The sequence below is a fragment of the Gopherus evgoodei genome, chromosome 3, assembly GCF_007399415.2.
Source record: "Gopherus evgoodei ecotype Sinaloan lineage chromosome 3, rGopEvg1_v1.p, whole genome shotgun sequence".
Taxonomy (NCBI): Eukaryota; Metazoa; Chordata; order Testudines; family Testudinidae; genus Gopherus; species Gopherus evgoodei.
Window position 1 is genome coordinate 79,026,794 of NC_044324.1, and position 19,729 is coordinate 79,046,522.

The following is a 19,729-nucleotide window of genomic DNA, read 5'->3' on the forward strand; positions in this document are numbered from 1 at the left end:
TTTCCTGATGTATCAGTTGTTTCTGTAAGGAAGACATTCCGTTCTTCTGTTATCACACAAGCACATACTACAAGATCACTGTGGACATTCCTCCACCCATCAAGACTCAAATTAACTATTTTACCCTCTAGACCTCTTGCCTGCTGCTCAGTTTCTCCTTCAGACACTTTATCCAGCAATTTGCCTGAAACATCTGCTCTGTTGAGCAGACTGTATCCTGGTCTTAATGACAGAACCATGTTAATGAAGTGTGGGTTCTCAATCATATGGAAAGGAGAGTTTGTTGCATAAACAAACCGGACAATTTTTTTCAATAATTACCTCTTTTTGTAATCTGCTGGTTCTTATCACAAACTTATCTATGGATCTTTCTGGATGATGGAGATTTTTTTCTTTTTGCTACAGGTTATATACTGTGGCTATGTGACATATATGATGTGACTGAAACACTATCATTGGCAGATATCTCTGAAACTATAGAAAATGGTGGCAATCTTGAATGTGGATAGTCTTCAGAATCCTGTATGTTGAGGATGGATTCTCCTAAAAAAAAAGATAAGTCAATGCAGTTATTTAATTATCATTACCATACTGCCTATAGAAGATCTGCTTATTTCAGCTTTTTATTTTTTATCACAACTGCATCTAAAATGATAGTACCATAGAGTAACTACTATATTTTTTGCTCAAACATGGGAATTCAAAAATAGTCCAGAAGGAAGACAGGGAGTCCTTAAGAAAGAAGTGTGAAATAAAAAAGTTTACCAACCTGAAGATCCTGCCTGTTCAGACATGTTCCTTTCATCATTTTCAACGCAGCTTCCTCCTGAGAAGGAACACTTCTCATGATGTTGTTCAAGTCAGGAAACCAGACCTTGCATTTCTTTGTTGCACTGTTTGCAGTTTGCCTGTCTTACCCACAGGTAGAGGCACTTCACTGAAATATTCCCAAACTAGGTCTCTTTTACATCCTGCTGCCATTATAGGTTTTCCCTTCTAGTGAGAGAATGGTATGGTAGATCTCAAATCAATGAAGGCTACACTCAGAAAGGCCTCAAGACTTCTGGAATATGCTGCTCAAATAGTTTCACTTTTTTGTTTCTACTGCCAGTCCCTCCCTTCTCACATTTATTTCAACTTTTCTTCTTGTCCAGATCTATTCCACCCCCAACAATCTTCTATTCATTGAACTTTTTGAAACTTTTCACTTTTAGAGAGAGGTAAGGGATTGACTCTGTGTACACAAATTTGCAGAGGGACAATAGGGTTGAGGTCTGTTATTTCTCATCTCTATATATTATTTATTTATTTTAAAACATTTTTGCGGTTATTTCTGGAGACACAAATGCACAGTCTGAGAACTACAAAACTAAGCATCTCTGATGGTATCTTCTAAACCAGTGGTTCCCAAACTTTAACAACCTGTGAACCCCTTTCACTAAAATGTCAGGTCTCACAACCCCCCCACCCCGCATAAATGAACATTTCCAGGGATTTTCTCCTTTACCTGAGTATAAATTATAAAAGCAGTGATCTTGGAAATATAAAATTTGTTTTTATGACATGCTTATTACACACTATTTATTATTAATTATTAATCATTATGCTATTTTTATTACATTATGAAAATGGCAACACTCTTCCATGAGCTCACTTTCGTAGCTTGTATTATTTTGAATAAGCCTGTTATAAGACAAGACTCCGATGTGAAACAGCATGAAGGTATTTAAGAAGCCAACTCAGAGTTCCTCCTACACAAGCATTCGGGTCTTGAGCAGTCCAGGCAAACAAACAATGCACGTTACAACAAAGCCTAAACTTGTTCTTCATAATAACTTTAAAAACAAGACTAGCTGCCTATTTAATTTTAAAAACATCAAAGAATATCCACTTCCCTTTCCATTTCTTATAAAGAGTCTTGAAGTTTAAATCTCCTCAGTGTGACAGATATGCTTGCTTTGATTTGTTCAGTTCTTGGACGTCCAGGGGCTCCAGGCTGCTGGCCGTGTGCTGCCCAGGGTCCCTAGGGACAGCTCTGTCCGCCATTTGGGAATTATTTCCTGAGAACCCCCTGTAACATTTCACAAACCCCCAGAGGTTCATGAATCCCAGTTTGGGAGCCACTGTTCTAGAATGAGCACTGAGTCCCATTGGGTAGATAGCAAAATTAAACTTAAATAATCTGTACAGAAGCCCCCGGCACCCCATAAGATTGGGTCCCTAATCCATGAACTATTGGAAGTAATTTATAAAACTTTTCTTAAACATTACATGAATATATTGTCTCATACTATAGAACAGGGGTCGGCAACCTTTCAGAAGTGGTGTGTCAAGTTTTCGTTTATTCACTCTGATTTAAGGTTTTGCGTGTCAGTAATACATTGTAATGTTTTTAGAAGGTCTCTTTCTATAAGTCTATAATATATAACTAAACAATTATTATATGTAAAGTAAATAAGGTTTTTAAAATGTTTAAGAAGCTTCATTCAAAATTAAATTAAAATGCAGAGCCCCCTGGATCAGTGGCCAGGACCCAGGCAGTGTGAGTGGCACTGAAAATCAGCTTGCGTGCTGCCTTCGGCACACGTGCCAGAGGTTACCTACCCTTGCTATAGAATAAGAATTTACAATCCCTATTTCATGATGAGATATCTTTGGGCTATAATGTATCTTAATTAAAACTATCTTTAGTTAGGTTTTCTCCTCAAAAAGCATTTTATCCAAAAAATCTGATTTTAAATAAAAAAATCCGATTCTTTTCTTAAAAAAATCATTGATTTTTATCCACCCTGCCAAAAAGAAGTACTGTTCCTAGAAAAGGAACTCTTTAAATAACATATTATTTATGCTGATCCAGTTAGGAGTCTAGCTGAATATTAAGTTTTGATGGGTGTACCAACATTCATGGTAAAGGAAATGAGAGGTTTTGGACCACTGAAAACAGTCACAGCAATATGCAAAAGTAACAAATCTAAATTATCACTTTCTGTCAGCATGGTTTCCCTAATAGATGCTGCACTCCTATGGGTAGAAGTAGAGTATTTTTACTGAGAACAATCAAAGCCTGGAGAAGGTTCCTATCAGTTGTGATATATTCAGTGTGTATGTGTATATATGTGTGTGTGTGTGTATGTATGTATATGTTACAAGAAGCTGTAAACTACTTTGAGTCCAAAGTTTGCTAATGCTGTACTACTTAATTTGCTAAGTCCTGGCATATAAAAGCCACTGTTGGCCTGTATTTCCTTGGAAACTGTTTTCTTTTAAAGCAGTGTGTAAAACTGCACGTGTCATTTCATTTAAAGACTTGGAGGAATAGGATTTTTTTTTTTAAATATCTAGAAGACTTGTCCGGCTAGAAATTGATTTATTGTTGATAGTACTGGGCATTAGCTACAGAATGAGCCCTGGAATACCTCCTAGTTTAGTTTATCTGTATTTTCTTTTGTTTTTTTTTCATCCAGCTGTTTATTGTTTGAAGAGTGTTTAGGGAAAGGTAAATGCCATCTTCACTGTAAACTTTTTGAGGAATATGGGGCAAGGGGAATGCAAATATAATGAGTAAGGTTGAGACTAGAAACCTTAGTGAAGCCTCTGCTGAGGAGTATGTGTGAGTCTTGGAAGCTGAGTTGCACAACAAATTTCTGGAGGTTGAGTGACATGTGCTTTTCCTGCTGCTGCCTGGTCCTCTTCTCCTCACACTGTTCGTGTGGCTGGGCTCCAGCTGTGGTGCCTGCCCTGCAGCCAACCGTGGTCTGTCGCCCCATCGCTGGCACCCAGGAATTGGAGGTATGTGTATCCCAGTCTCCAAGTGCTGAGAATTGGGACCCATCACTTCATCCCTCCCTGTCTCAACCCTCGAAGCACCACAATCCCCCGTCACTGCATCCCTCCCCATCCCCCTGTCATTGCCTCCTTCCCCATCCCAACCCCCCCGTGTCCCTATCACTGCATCCCTCCTCGTCCCAACCCCCCCCCACTCCCCCATCACTTCATCCCTCCCCATCCCCCTGTCATTGCCTCCTTCCCCGTCCCAACCCCCCCATGTCCTCATCACTGCATCCCTCCCCGTCCCAACCCCCACATACCCCATGCCACCATCACCGCATCCCTCCCCATCATAGATCCGCATCCCCCCATCATTGCATCCCTCCCTGTCCTGCCCCTATCCCCCGGCATTGCATCCCTCCCCGTCCCAACCCCCCTGCACCCCCATTGCATCCTGCCCCCCACACCTACCCATCCCAGCCCTGCACCCCTTAGAGCACTCTCCGACTCATCCTCTCCACCTCCCAGAGCTGCCAGCCCCATGTCTGTCACCCCCCCCAGCCCTGCACCCCATTCACCTCCGTACACTGCTACACTCCCTATACACCCCGGTGCCCCCCACATCCTCATGCACCTGTAGCCTTCTGCGTCCCCCTGCATTCCCATCCACCCCATATACCCCCCCCATGCTCCCTCCTCTCTCTCCTTCATTGCCCCCTCTTGCCCCCAACCTGCTCTTGTCCTTGGTCTCTTTCCTTCCCCATCCTCTCTCCTCCATCCCCGCCCTATCTTTTCCCCTCCAGCCCACTCTCCCCACTCCCAGCTGGGTGATTTAGGCAGCCCCTGGAAAAGTGTATGAAAAAGTGCCTCTGTGTAGGCAAGTGTGTGCATGCATGCGTTGTATGTGTGTAAGAGACTGTGTGTCTCTGTATAGGGAGGTGCATGTATTGCCACATGTGTGTGTGTACCTGTGTGAATAAAATTTGCAGTCTGATTCTTTGACTTTTATTCCTTTTGCTGGCTTGCGCACAAAAACATTGATAACATAAAATGTGTGTATTTATTTCATCACAAGATTTTAAAAGAGAAGGGAACTCTAAAAGAAATGTATTGTTTCTTAAGAAGTGAATGTTGTGTAATTGCAGAAGAGCCAATGTCTAGCTACATTATAAACTCTTTCTTACAGACTCTTTTTTATGTGTATGTCCAGCACCTACTACCCTGGAGCCCTGATCTTAGTTGGGGTCTCTAAGCACTAAACAACAATTGTAATAATAAATAATGTGGAAGTATATGTGTTAGTACATGCTAGATGTGTACACACGAATACATGTGTGTATCTGCATGTAGCTGTGGGAATCAGTGTCTACAGATTTATTTTTATAGGTATCTGAACAGGTGTGCCTTTCTGTGGTTGTGCTCTATGGATTTGGGCTTCAGGAGTGGGCCTTTAATGGATCCATTGCAGCTGTGATAATGTGTGTTCCTAATTCCACACATAAAATTACAATAACTTTAGTGAACAAAAAACATGAAGTTGGTTATGAAAAATGGGAAGAAGGGAGGGAAAGAATCATGAAAACCTTTTTGAAGTTCTTTAAATTACTCTTTTTGACTATTTTGCTTCCAGCTCTAGAGTCCTGTAATAAATAAAACCTGAAGTCTACATAATACATTTGTCAAAACAATAAACATGCCTGTTTGGGCCTTGCAGTGAAAATCAGCATGTGAGAGAGGGTGGGGGAGAGCAAGCAATGGAGGGAGGGGAGATGGAGTGAATGGAGCAAGGCCTCAGGCTGGGGCGGGTCCTCAGGGAAGGGGCAGGACAGTAGGCAGGGCAGGGATGTTCAATTTTCTGGAATTAGAAAGTTTGCAATCCTAGATATGCCCCTGTGATGTTCCCCTCTGGTGTTATCTGGACCAGTGATCTGCTAGTCCATGCATCTGATGAAGTGGGTATTCACCCATGAAAGCTCATGCTCCAATACGTCTGTTAGTCTATAAGGTGCCACAGGACTCTTTGCTGCTTTTACAGATCCAGACTAACATGGCTACCTCTCTGACACCTGATCTGCTAGGTCACTCCAATCCTTGACTCTAGGACCCAGCTTTACCCTGCTCTGCTGTGAGAACCCCCATTCCTGGGCGGTTTGCATACAGTCTCTGGCATGTAAGCTGCTCTTTGGATTATGCAACCGAATAACACTAGCCAATATCTCCGGTCTCAGACACAACCCTGGGAGCCTCCATCTTGCTGTGTCCAGTTGTGCCCACTGACACTGCAAGCTTATATGAATTCATCAGTTTAACAAAGAAATGGATATGTACCAGGCTTGTTATGCCAAGGAGAGTCTCTGACACACTTCAAATCAAATGCACTGCTTTAGGTAGAATTAACAAACAGATTTATTAACTGAAAAGATAAATTTTAAGTGATTATAAGTCAAAGCATAACAAGTCAGATTTAGTCAAATAAAATAAAAGCAAAACACATTCTAAGATGATCTTAACACTTTCCATGTCCTTACAAACTTAGATGCTTCTTACCACAGGCTGGCTGGTTGCCCTTCAGCCAGGCTCTCCCCTTTGATCAGTGCTTCAGTCACTTGGTGGTGATGTCTGTAGATGGAGATGGAAGAGAGAGAGAGCATGGCAAATGTCTCTCCTTTTTATCATGTCCTTCCTTCCTTCTTGGTTTTGCCCCTCCCTTCAGAGTCAGGTGAGCAGTACCTCATCACAGCCCCAAACTGACCAAGGGAGGGGAGTGACTCACTCAAGAGTCCAACAGGTCCTCTCTTGTTGCCTAGGCCAGAACCCTTTGTTCCTGTGAGGATGGGCTGGGTTTGTCCCATACATGCCCTGATGAGGTGTGAACTGCCGCTCTGCTCTTGGAGAGTTTTTGCCTGGGCTTGCTTTAAGCTATGAGGATACTTTTTCAGCTTCATAACTATATACATTAAATTATAACCTATAACATTACTGTAACAACAGGCACCATAACATTACTGTAAAAACAATGCTCAGTGCATCATGAGCCATCCGAAGACACCCAACATGACAAACCTTTGAACTGGATACCACACAATCATTTTACAAGGATGAACATGGGGGTGCTGGGTGTTCCCCCGAGGTACAGAGCGTCACAGCCCCCACTAAGAATCCTGACTACTCAGATGGGGAGTGCATTGCAGTGGATAGGCCTTCTAGCTACACCTGTTTTTGCATTTGAAACAGGCTTGTGTACTTAAATTGGGGTACAAAATGGAGGGGGAGATATGATCAATGAAGGCTGTGGCTGGGAAGTGGTAATGGGAGCAAGTCAGGTACAAGTTTGATTTAAGAAAGATGTGTCCTCATAATTTATAGTTTATTGCAGAGAGATAAGGAGGGGAGAAGGGGTGGCACGCATGCCAACTTCTCCCTTGCTGTCTGTGGCTTATTATTAAGTGTTGTGACCCTTTCTTCAAATTGTCTAAAAGTTGATCAAGAGCTTTGGTCCATAGTCTCATCTATGCAGAACTTTCTAGCTTCAAAAAAAGTGTGCTATACACCAGTAAAATTTCCTAACCCCCACGCACTGTTGCTAAAAATGAAACTATACTTCTACTGAATGGGTTATAGTACCACTTTCTAATGGAGATGTCCATGCTTATGTTGGACGGGACTTCTACATGAGGCATATGTCTCAGCTATGATCCCTGCAAGATGCCATGACAGCAAGGTTACCCATACCTTTCAAATTTTGAGGTTTTTGAGCTAAACACACTATATATTATAACTGTAAAGTAGTAGTAGTATTACATATTTGCACTCAGGAGTGTGGAAGAATGTCATATTTCTGACTTTATGTACATATGGTTCTGAGAGGTGATGTTTCTAAAAATGACATTGCAATAGTGTTTCCAGATGCTGCTGTAATGTTGTTGAAGGACAGGAGGAGTCCATCCAGTATAGCAGCAAGTGCTGGGTATGTGCAATGCAACGACTGGGAGGCATTCAGGATGTTGGCAGTCAGGGAGATAGCAACGGCAGACAGTTCTTGTGTATCTTTTCAAGTTAGTTTGTTGAGGAAAGGAAGATTAGAAACCGGGTGGTAATTTGCAAGAATTCAGTGCTGCCAGCTCTTGTGAATGTATTGTAAGTATCACAGTGTTTGATGTTTATTCTGAATGCCCCAGCTCCTGGAATGAAAGTCATTGTATGATAATTTCAGCTTTCATTTAAAAAAGAAAGTAAGTTTCAAGTCCTCCTGGTGGTGGAGAAAAACTTGAAAACATTAAGCAAGTGCAACTTGAAGGCTCAAACCAGAGGGCAAATAGAAATAACCCCAAATTTCTTTTTTCCAATATCTCTTGATTTTTAAGCCAGTCTCATGCTTTTAGGGCCTGATTTATGATTTTTGAAAGCTTCAGATTGACAGTACTGGGACGCTAGTGATAAATGCAGATTTCTTTAGTACTGGCTGGACAGTTGCATGTGTTAGAGTAAAGAGCAGCAACACCAAAAGAAGTAGTGCTTGAGATACCTCATCCTGAGGTTAGCAGAGTAGAGAATTGCTTTGAAAATAAAAAAAATTAGATGGAAAATGTAATTTGCTCTATGGTGCAAATTAGAAGAATGTGCTTAGAGTGCAACTCCCGGCAACAGGAGTGTCTGTCAGCAAAATAAGCTCCCAATCCAGTTTACACTGATACATCCCTGATTCTGAGCCTCCAATATGTACTAATGAATAATGAGCATCTGCCCAAGGTAAGACATGAATATAATCTGTCAAGACAGCTCCCAGTGTTTTCCATTGTCCATAGATTCAGTAACTACTAACATTCCACTGGAAAGGCCTAAATTAGAAAGCGATAATAAAATAACTGGCAGTCAGAGGGAGAAAACATCACAAGGATTATTAATGACTGTAAACACCTTTTACCATGAGTAAACCCTTCTAAGACGTTAGATAATTATAGAATAACCCATCCACAATTCTGAAATATCACTTTTAGGAAATCTTCTGTTTGGTCAGTAATAGTGTAGTAGCAGTGAATGACAAGCCAAAAGGATCATATTATAGCTTGTCACAAAGACATTACAGATAACTTGCCACAGTGACAATGAAAGTCAAATCACAGAAGAGCAGAAATTTTATTTTTGGCAGTAGTTACTGTTAATGTCACCTCACTTAATGTATACCTGTATTCCCACACACAAACGTAATAAAGTTGAAGTTAAAGTTGCAGTCATGTATCAGTGATTTGCAGGAATATTACCTCTCAGACAATCTAGTCAAAAAATATAAAAAGTTAGAAATCCAGGAAACGCAGTGTTAAGATAGTACTTCTCAAGCATTGTGAATTTTGCCTCAGGCTCTGCATGATCTGAGGTGAACATCACAAGGTAAAAGGGATACATGAATTTACAGATCAAAGATATAAGTCCAGGAAAAAAAACAATAAGAAGAATTTATCATGCTGCTTTTATAAAAGATTGATTAAGACCTAAGGATTTAGAATTTCTTTGGAAAAATTAATGAGAGGACTACAGATCGTAATGGTTTCCAGTTAACATTTATAACAGAGGTGTTACTAACACGTAATTTTGGTACAGATAGACTGCAATGGCATGGGCATCCTGTTGTTTACATCACCTCTTAATGCTTTGTGTTAATGTATTGACTGTGTATAGTACACAGCATAAACACATTAAAGGTAGTCATGATATTATGTGTTATTTTAGGGAAAAGAATTAAGTGAATGTAGTGATTGTCTGTGGTACAACATTGCAACCTTCAGGTCCTTTATCAACCTCATTTCCATGCCAATGTACCTCAGCCCTGACCCACAAGGCAACGGTGATAAACTAATCTAGCGTCAACGCTGGCTTCTTTGATTGTCTGCTGAAACTACTTACAAGGGTATCAATGTATGTTATGCTGTATTTTGACTTATGGGCACAGGCACTTCTGTACTAGGAGCTGAATGGAGACCTTCAATAGGACCCTACACAGCAGTGAGATGATAATTTTGGATTGCTATTAACCTGACCTGGACCTGGACTTGAGCCTGTGATCTGGGGCGAATGATTCTGTAACAGATGAGCAAACCCCCTGAGCCATCCAGTATTCCTACTGTATAATCCAAGTATAATCCTTACAGTATAATCCAAGACACTGCACATCACATGACCTGTATAATGTAATAGCTAGGCTCTGTTTCCAGAAATGAGGGTTAGGTGTTGGTATATTAGGATCAATTCAGAGAAGGTTTTAGTTTACTTGCCAGTAGGTCACGTACTGCTTAGGGGCCTAATCCAAAATCCATAGAAATAAATGAACATCTAATGGGGCCCTAAAACAGCAGATCATTTGAATTATCTACACAATTTTTCTGTTCCGGGGTGACAGACAACTGCTCAGTGAAAAATGAAGGTGAGGGAGAATCAGCACATCCAGTTCCATCAGTGAGAATTATTATTACATTGACTTCTAATATAATGTTATAATTGCTGCTTTGGACAGAAAAGTGTATTTACAGTTTCCACACTGACACACATTCGGTTTTTTGCTCTCTCATTTCAGAATTTCCCAAGGCGTGGCAGCTCGCTGAATGTTTGTGCTTTCTCTTATCTTGATCATGACATCATACAGTGTGACACCACTGGAAATGTTGTGTTGTGTTGGATATGATCAGGGCTTGAGTCGTGCCGGAATGCTCCAGAACACCATTCCGGCACTCTTTTGGGAACTGTAACAGTGTTCTGGTACTATCACTTCTGGAAGTACTAGAAGTGCATTTCAGCACTTTTTTTTTTTTTATATAATACCATGAGCCACACCTAATGCAAAACTGTTCACTTGTAAAATATATTAGAGACAGTGCCCCTCTGAATTTCAGCCACTAGTTTGCAACCGGTTAGGGGTATTCTCATCTAAAGCTGTTCGCCTGACAGATGTGACCAATCCTGAGAGCAGTCTGGGTCATTGAACAAGCAGGAAATGTCTTTAGTCCCAGGAAAGAGTACCAATGAAAAACATCACAAATTTTCTCTCTCTACTTTTCTCTGATGAGATGCAGTTGTGTCCTTCTAGTATGTTTCTTGCCACCTTGTTTACATATACAACTCAGAGCCTATGTAACCTATTGCAGTTCTGAGGATACAGGCAGAGCTCTCTTCAGAACTTTTAGATTCTTGCTGCTATCTTTATACAGTGCCTAGCACATTTTGGACACTGTACTAATATAAATATTAACACCCCTATTTCCCTGAGAAAATATTGGCAGGAATTGCTGATACAGTAAAGCAAATCATCTGCCCAATTCCTAGGACTTGTGAGCATTGCCTCAGCAATACTTCCATCTCCACCTGATCTAGCATCAAAGAACCAGGCTAGACTCACCAGCTCGGATGTTCACGTTTGTCCAGTGAATTACTACTGAATCGCTAAGCTGGCCTAGCCCATTCATTGCATCGCTATGTGAAATTGAAGGATGTTAATTGTGGCTGGATTCTTGGGGCTGTCCCACCACCATTTACAAGATACTGATAGCATGTGGAGAAGATCAGTGGCAGGGAGACTGTAATCAGTGCTATTTTGGCATTGGGAAGTTCTTTCAAAGTTGGTAAATGCAGATACAGCCTTTCTTCCTCTTCTGACAGTCAGTTGTCTCCTGACACTGCACTGATGCACATCTGTTCTCATTCAACCAGAAATTATGGTCTTAATGTTGGGTTTACTGGTTGAGTTTCTATGGCATGTATTATATAGGAAGTTAGACTAGATTATCATAATGGTCCCTTCTGACCTTAAAATCTACACATCTATGATCATATTTCTCTCTTGATCTTTTCCAGTACAGCATTCCTTTTTAAAATTTTCACAAAATGTACTATTTTTTTCTTTACCATTGGCTAAACATAGGCCTTTTGAAAGTGAAAGATTGATAGTGCTGGTGCAGACCACTGCTTTGCAAGCTTCCCCACATATCTCTTTCAGTGCTCCTCAGTCCTGACCTGCAGCATTCCTCTGCTTCTGTCCTGGGCCTCTCTTAAGTGCAGGCTGCAGAAGGTGGAGAGTTGCATCAACTTGTAAGGTAGCTTTTCAATGGGAGTAATTGTCCACTAGTAAGTGGGAAGAGACTAAGACCACCTTGCTCATTTTCACTTTGACATTGGAACACAGACTCCTGAAGATGAAAGGCTGATACCAGCATTGCCTTAATCCAACACACTATCCACTCCCCAAACCAGACTTTATCCAGAAATAAAACTTGTTCATTTCAGAACCATTTTTGTCATCTGAATGAAAGCAAAGTAAAGAACTCAAATGAGAGAATTTGCTATGGAGAAGAATCTGTGAATAACAAAGCAGGGGCAAAATAGCAGGTGCAAGAGGAAGAGAAATGAATTTTGGAAAGGATTTTAAAATGGAGGCCTAAACCTGGGTCCCATTAAATTCTGTGGGAGTTTTGCCATTGACTTCAGTGGCAGTTGGATAAGGTCGTAATTTTGCAATAGCTGAATCTAATGCAGAAGATGATGGTAGTAAGGGAGATTTCTCAACATCTAGTAATCCCACTGTGCTTGAATTTCTGCATGCATGCAAAGCACAAAGAATGCTGCAAAAAGAACAGGAGTACTTGTGGCACCTTAGAGACTAACAAATTTATTTGAGCATAAGGTTTTGTGGGCTACACCTCACTTCTTCAGATGCATAGAATGCAACATATAGTCTGTTCTCACTCAAGCATGACCAAATGTCTGGGTCAGTTCCCAGGACTCAGACCCCAGCACTTCTGTGAAATAGCAGTGAGCCGGAAAGACATTCTGGCTGTTAATATGCAGATGAACACCCAAGCGTCTCAGACGTGTGTTTACACACATGTACTGTTTCATATTAAACAACAGATTTTGTTTTGTTATATCAGCATTGTTTGGCTGGAAAATGCTCACTGAGAGGTAAGCTTGCTTTTATAGACAGTCTTTGAAGAGCGTGGGTGTGTTTGTGCTGGTGTGTGTGTTTTGAAAGAGCTGAGGGGGAACAATAAAGTTTTGAAACTTAATTATAGTAAGACGATAACCTGACGAATGCTACATATAAAATAATAATAATGTTGAATATTATGGAATGTGCAGCACAGCAGTCAGAGCATTTATAAATAAATATGCTCTTGAATCAATGTGGAGTATGTTACACTTACATAGATTTTTCCCAAGGGTAATGAAAGTCAGGGCTTCAGGTTGGTAAGAAAAAAAAATACATAAAGTGTGTGGGGGTATGTGTGTGTGTAGGAAGCAGCTGTCTGTACAAGAAGATCAATGGCATTTCAGTGATGAGTTTAAATTGCACTCTTGATCCCCATATAATGCCATCTGAATGCGTCTCCGCCTCTGTTTAAAAGTTTACACTTGGCTGACACCACTTCACAATTTTTCGGAGGGTGGTAACAAGGTGTGATTTGTGAACTGTCAGTCGGATGAGTTTAAATTTAACCAAGCTGACAGTAGTGCTAGGATGACAGCACCTTATTTGATGAAGAGTTCAGTCTGCAGCAGTTTGAAGCTGCCCTACCTGGCTCCTCATGTTTGTGGCTGGCATGGCTGTTGATACAGAAGCAAGCAATTGTCAGATGTAAGAGAAGGGTAGCACAAATCAGTCTAATTTACTTTACCTAACGAGTCATGAGCACTAGTCATGCAGATTCTCTTTGGGAGACTAACTGACTGGCAATCAGGGTAAGTAATAAGAATTAATAAAAACAAAAATAATCTCAAGGTGTTCCAGATTACCTAGACTCTTAAGAAGACGAATCCCAAATCCAGTGTATATATAAAAAACAGGAATTCTGTTCAATACAGTAACATTTCAAAATGTGGACTTTATACAATAGAGGAAAATAGCTATAAGATCAATACTCTAGTTTTCCAGAGTATTCATTTTTATTAGTCACTATCTTTTTTAGTTTAAAAATGTTCTCTGATGTAAAAAGTGTGCTGCAAATAAACTATATTAATGTATCTATTTGTGAAGAAACATATGAATCAAGGGTATATTGCCCCATAATTCATATCATTTTGCCTTTTTCTAGATAGCACTGCTACACTTCTGATTTTTCCATTATAGTACTTTTTGTTGACCAAGTCCTCCTTTGGAAAGAGTATTGTCTTTTTTTGCAAAACACATTCATTGTATTGGAGACATTTGAGAATCTGAAAAGAGCATCTAACGGAAGAAAAGATGTGACATCCAGGAGAATCCTTAAAATATCAAGTTTAACGGTTGTTAGAAAGAAATAAAAGCTACATAGGCACCAACTCCATGAGTGCTCTGGGACTGGAGCACACACTGGAAAAAAACCAGTGGGTGCTCAGCACCCACCAGTGGCTGCACTGATCAGCTCCTCCTCCTTCCCCCAGTGCCTCCGGCCAGCCAGTGGACCCGGCCAATTAGTTCCTCACTTCCCTCCCAGCTCCTCCTGCTTGCAAGGATCAGCTGTGCTCAGAGAGATGGGGCAGAGCAAATGCAGGGTACACTTAGGGGAGGGGACAGAACAGGGTCGGAACAGGCGGGGCAGAGGTGGGGCATTGGGGGAAAGAGTGTTGTGGGGTGGTGGTTGGGGCAGGGCAGGGGTGGAATACCCCTTGGGGAAATTAGAAAGTTGGCGCCTCTGAAAAGATATATCTGCATCCAGGAGACAGGGGAGTGAACGAACAGCCCATGAGTCAGCTGCTGGGAAAAAATCTTCTTCATAGCAGATAAATATGCAAAATGCAAAACTATTATTTATGTTGCATCCTTTGTTCAAAATACGATCAAATGATTTACAGTGAGAGAAGGAGTAGAGAGAACTTTGTACAGATTTTAATGTGCTGATGTGCATATTAGTAGGAAAGGAAATATGCTGCACTGAAAGTGATTGGATTAAAAGAAGAGAATTGCAATATGAGCATGTAAAGTGCCATTTAAGAGCTAATTATGGTTATTAAATATTAATAGTGTAAAATATTTCTGCAAAATGCATGGTCTTTATTATGGAAGTGTCAATAGTTAGTCCATAATTTGGGTTATGTAGTGATTTACACGTAAAGCAGCATTAAAATCCTCCCCTTTTTGTTCATTATACTGTGTAGTAAGAAGTTGTGATGGGTGTTTTTCTTGAAAGACTTAGCAACATTTTTCGTGGGCAGGTGAGGAATGGAGTTTGTCAGTTGTAGAAAAAAAAATGTGATTATTTATAGTATATGTGCCTTGATATCATGGTGATGGAAATTCCTTGTTAGAGATGCAATTTTTCTTTTATCTAGACAGTAACTTAACTTGATCGCTGTTATTAATGACCTGTTGTCAGGTGTTATATCCTTTCTATTTTGTTGTTTTATTTAGAGTTTGTGGGGTTTATATAGTTGATGGGTTTATATATGTTGATTCCTTTGGAAGCATTTCAATAATCTACTGAATATAAAACAAAGAAATTCTGTGATTTTTGTCATTTTCTTATGAATAGTATTGCCACTAAAAGATGCTTCTTCCCCAGGGTGACATGAGAAGAACATTAATCAAGCAATGGTTTACTTTTGCAGTATGTCCTGGAAGTGCTACGACAGTGAGCTGTCTGTATGGAATGATGTCATCACCAGCTCCCTTCAGGTCTTTGAACATCCCTGAGATTTGATGTTTCCCCAAATTTTCAAACTTATTTGGCCTATTTTCTTAAAATAATCATTCTTATGCCTTTTCCTACTTGAGTCTTTGTGTAGTAACATAACTGAGCAAATAGTCTAGTAATGATCACAGAGGAGGGCCTGTACAGAAAGCTATATTTTTGACAGTTCTTTGGGCTAAGTATGGTAGAAACTGAATCCAAAGAGCTTTCTGACTTTGTAACCGAGCAACAATACACCTTGTTTTGTTCACTTCCAGATACAAAAATGTCCTAAGGCATATTTCTCACTGACTGAGTCATGCATTTGCTAAAATCTGTGGACATCTTTCTGGACATCAGTATCGGACCTTGTCAAGATTCATAGCACTGAATCATTGCTATGGATCTGAATTACTAATTCATGAAGTAGGACTGTCATCTTTGATGCTCCAGTGACGAGAGGGTTGGCAGGGGGTGGAGGGGGACTGTTTTCAGAACTGAGTGCTCTGTGGAGCCATATTATTACTGGATGTGTGGTCATCACATCTGGCAGGCTTTCTTAGAGGGATGCAAGAAGTGAGTATTGCTTTGCTGACCTGCCCAAGGTAGGTACAATGATGCAGCGAGGACAAATCTAAATGTAAAATATGTAAAACCAAAATGAATTCTCATATACTTTCTTTAGTTTGTGATGGAATAAGTTTGAATTGTCTCATGCTTCAGCATTTACCAGAGGCCTAAGGAGAGCAAGAGGGGAGGGTGGATATTGATCCTGAGTCTAGTGGTAAGAGCATGTTACTGGAAGTCAGGACTCCTGGGTTCTGGTGCTTTAATGAGGAAGCACTGTTTGGAGCCTGCTCACTGGCACCAGGGAATTGGTATGAAGCACAAATCACATTGCAGAATTCTTTGTGCACAATTTGAGAGTGAGAACACAGCGTATAATGGGTTTTACTGTAGCACTTAGGCAGTTGTTGTCTTTCTATTTACAGCATATGTGAATGTTTTAAAGAGGAGACTCTAGATGTGCAAGGTGGACAGAGTTAAATATTACTGGGAGGGGCATGTATTGATGTCTCCCTGCCCTAGTGCAGTAACTCCCAGCTGGGCGGGGGGGCTATGTTGAGGTGGAGTTTCCACCTATCTGTTGCCCTGGGAAAGGGTCATTTGTCAGAGTAAGTATAAGAAGGTTGTTCCTCTTCCCTTTCTCACCATCTGCTTCTTTTGCCTCTCCTCAGGAGAGAGGAAAAGTTGGTCTCTTGATCATCCAAGCTCTATTTACATCAAACATGCTTTTCTGAATTGTGAGTAATCCAGTCCATAGCAGCTAAGGAAATATAAAGGGTCCAAACATGGGAATGCAGCTCATAGGTCAATACATTTCTGAAAAGGAGGTAGATGAGAGGATGACTTTAGGAAACGTAAATAGCACAGCAGAAAGACATAAAAATTGATGGCTGGATCCATTCCTTAATATGCTTTTATATGTGATTCAATCAGTGGAAGAGGCAAGAATGAAAATGCTTTACAGCAGCAGTGCTATTACTGTAAATCACTTCAGAATCACAGAGCATGACAAGCTGAGAAGGCTCATGGTGTCTCCAAGAAAGAATTCATTGCAGTAATCAGAAAAAAGAGCAAGATGGGGGGGGAAAAAACTAAGACCAAAAGTGAGTACAATCTCTAGTGTTTTACTTGCTAGTAGGGTAACTTACCTGAGATCCTTTGCATTTAGTGATGGTGCTAAGCGTCTGCTGAGCCACAAATAATTTGAGAGTTTGTGAACATTTCTAAGGCTTCTAATTATGTGGTTAAAGCTTGGATAATAGCTACATGGAATTTCTTTGTAAATCTCCTTAGAAACATCGGTTGGGAAAATGTTCACATTGTGCCTTCCTCAGAGATTCACTGTGAAGCTCTCAAAATCTCACTGATGTCACTGATTTTTGTTAAAGGAGCAAAAATAAATTCTCTGGCCATAGATATTTTAAGATGATCAAAACCAATTACAGTTGTAAATGTGCAACTTTCTCAAATGCATGAGCAGCCAAATTAGAAGTAAGGATAGGAACAAATAAGTGACTGTAAAACTGAGGGGGAATCTAACATGCTCTAACAAGCAAGCAAATAGGTGGTAATGAAGAACAGAGAATGAGGAGAAACAGTAATGAAGGAACGTGGAAGCATCAATGATGTGTTATTAACAATACAGCTACAGCTCTGGCTGGTTCATCTTATTTAAGCTTTGAAAATCCTCCCTTGATAGAACTTATAGACCGACCTATTTATTACAACCATTTGCATTTCATGGCCTTTTTAATTTGGCTTATGTAAGGCTAAGATTTAGTCATGGGTATTTTTAGTAAAAGTCATAGACAGGTAACGAGCAATAAACAAAAATCTACTGCCCATGACCTGTCCATGACTTTTACTATAAATATCCCTGGCTAAACTTTAGCTACTGCTTAGTCCCTGGGGTGCTGCTGCCCTGGGGATACCAAGGTGAGAGGCCATTGGGGCCAACGGCTGGGCCCTGCTCCCGCGTGGAGGCTGGCTGCCCCCAACTGGCCGCTGCAGCTGGCCCTGGGGCCATCCAAGCATCTGTCCCTGGGGCTGCTCCAGCAGTGGCCTGCCCTGGCCCCAGTGCGTGCTGCTGCCACCCTGGAACTGCTCCTGGTAAGCGGCGCTGGGCCCGATCCCAAAGCCCTCTCACACCCTGCACCCCAACTCCCTGCCCTGAGCTCCCTCCTGCACCCCAACCGCCTGCCCTGAGCCCCCTGCCGCACCCTGCTAAAATCAATCACTCCTTCATTTCCACAACCTAAAACCCTAAACCACACCTAAGTTTTCTCTTGTCTTGACTGCTGTAGCCTCCCACTTTCTGGCCTTTTTGCCTTTTACCTCTCCAGTCTGTCCAAAAAATGCTGCAGCTATAATTTTCCTCTACTGCCCCCAACTTTATTCCCACTCCTCTCATCACTTCACGATCTTCCTCTTTCTTTTTGCATCCAGTGTTCTTTGTCTTCAGCTGTAAGTAATTTCCAAACACAGCCCCTTCCTATGCCCCATCTAGGTCCCTTTGCTGTCCCCAATATTTTTTCCCCCTCCCAATTGTCACCTTTTCCCAATCTCGGCTGACCAGCTAAATGCCCAATCCCTTCCTGGTTTGTATTGTGTCTGTCCAAGATAGACTATAATTTCCTTGAGGTGTGGAGCTGTCTTACCTATGTTTTGTGAAGTGCTATGTGCACCACTACCCCATCCCCCACTGGATTTCTATAAACAATAATTTTGTAAAAGGTGTTCTACCTAAGGAGCAGTTTCTGGCTTATGAATAATAAAATTTACAGTACTTTGACCCTAGATATTAGTTTGTTGTATGAATGAAAACTGGCATATTTTGTCTTGCAATAGGGCCCTAGGTTACCCATTTGGCTGCGGACTCTCCCCAGCATTAGAGAAATGCAGTGGAATCTGGTCTGAGCATTAAGACTGTTGATTTATAAGGCGTGTGAATTATGTTTACGTGGATGTGTTAGCTGCCTGACAGAAAGTTAGCCGTACACTTAGAGACTGGTTGATTCTATTTCAGTAGCCCTCATTATTACTACTCTATCTTTGTCCTGGTGAATAGCATGTGGTTCACTATAAGACACATGTTTTTCAGTTAACTGAATCCTTATCATCCCCCCTTGTAACCTAAAACCAAAATGATTTGAAATCTGCACTACACCTAGTATTGACTCTAAATAGCTGTATGGATTTTGTGAGTTTTGAATTTGAATTAGGGGTCCTGAATATACTTCATTTTTGGCTGTCTAACTGCTGTGCCAGTACTCTTTGTCTGCCTTAGGATCTGCACAGTGCTGTACTCTGTGTTAGCAATGGCTGCAAGTGTGGACAGATAAATGAATGCAAGGAATTCCGTGCAAAGGCAAATTTACAATATGTGTAACACCAGATGAAATTGAAGATGGAAGAAATTTTCAGGGGCAAATTTATTTAAATATACTTTGTGGTTAAATTATGAGAAACAAAGTGAGTGCATCAATAAAGGAGGCAGTAGAGAGAGTACTTTTGTGAATGAGTAGGAATGCTGGGGAAGATCTGACTCACAAATAATCTCCCTGGAGTACTTTACAGAACGATGCATTCTCTACAGTGCATTATCTCTGGATTATTTCCAGCATCACTGTGGTATGAAGCTGGCACCTATACGAGACCATAATTCTATCTGTATCCTTGATGCCAATGTGGTTGAGGCAGAAACAAGAGAGAAGGTGGGAGGATATAATAAAACTGTGTTGTATCCAAATCCTGTATGTTGCATG

General features: G+C 40.9%; 1 protein-coding gene across 8 annotated transcripts in view; it reads left to right on the forward strand.

Annotated features, from left to right (window-relative positions):
* The window catches only part of ANKRD6 (ankyrin repeat domain 6), a 155,024-nt gene that overhangs the window by 80,350 nt on the left and 54,945 nt on the right, over window positions 1-19,729 (forward strand). For 2 of the 8 annotated variants that reach the window (XM_030555937.1, XM_030555945.1), the window contains exon 1: window positions 14,753-14,943. The exons of 1 other annotated variant lie outside the window; for it this stretch is intronic. The gene's annotated coding sequence lies outside the window, so the exon portion shown is untranslated. Of the gene's footprint in view, window positions 1-14,255; window positions 14,284-14,752; window positions 14,944-15,845; window positions 16,004-19,286; window positions 19,679-19,729 lie in introns of those variants that run through there. 5 more of the 8 variants (XM_030555938.1, XM_030555944.1, XM_030555940.1 and 2 more) reach the window with 5 other exon arrangements.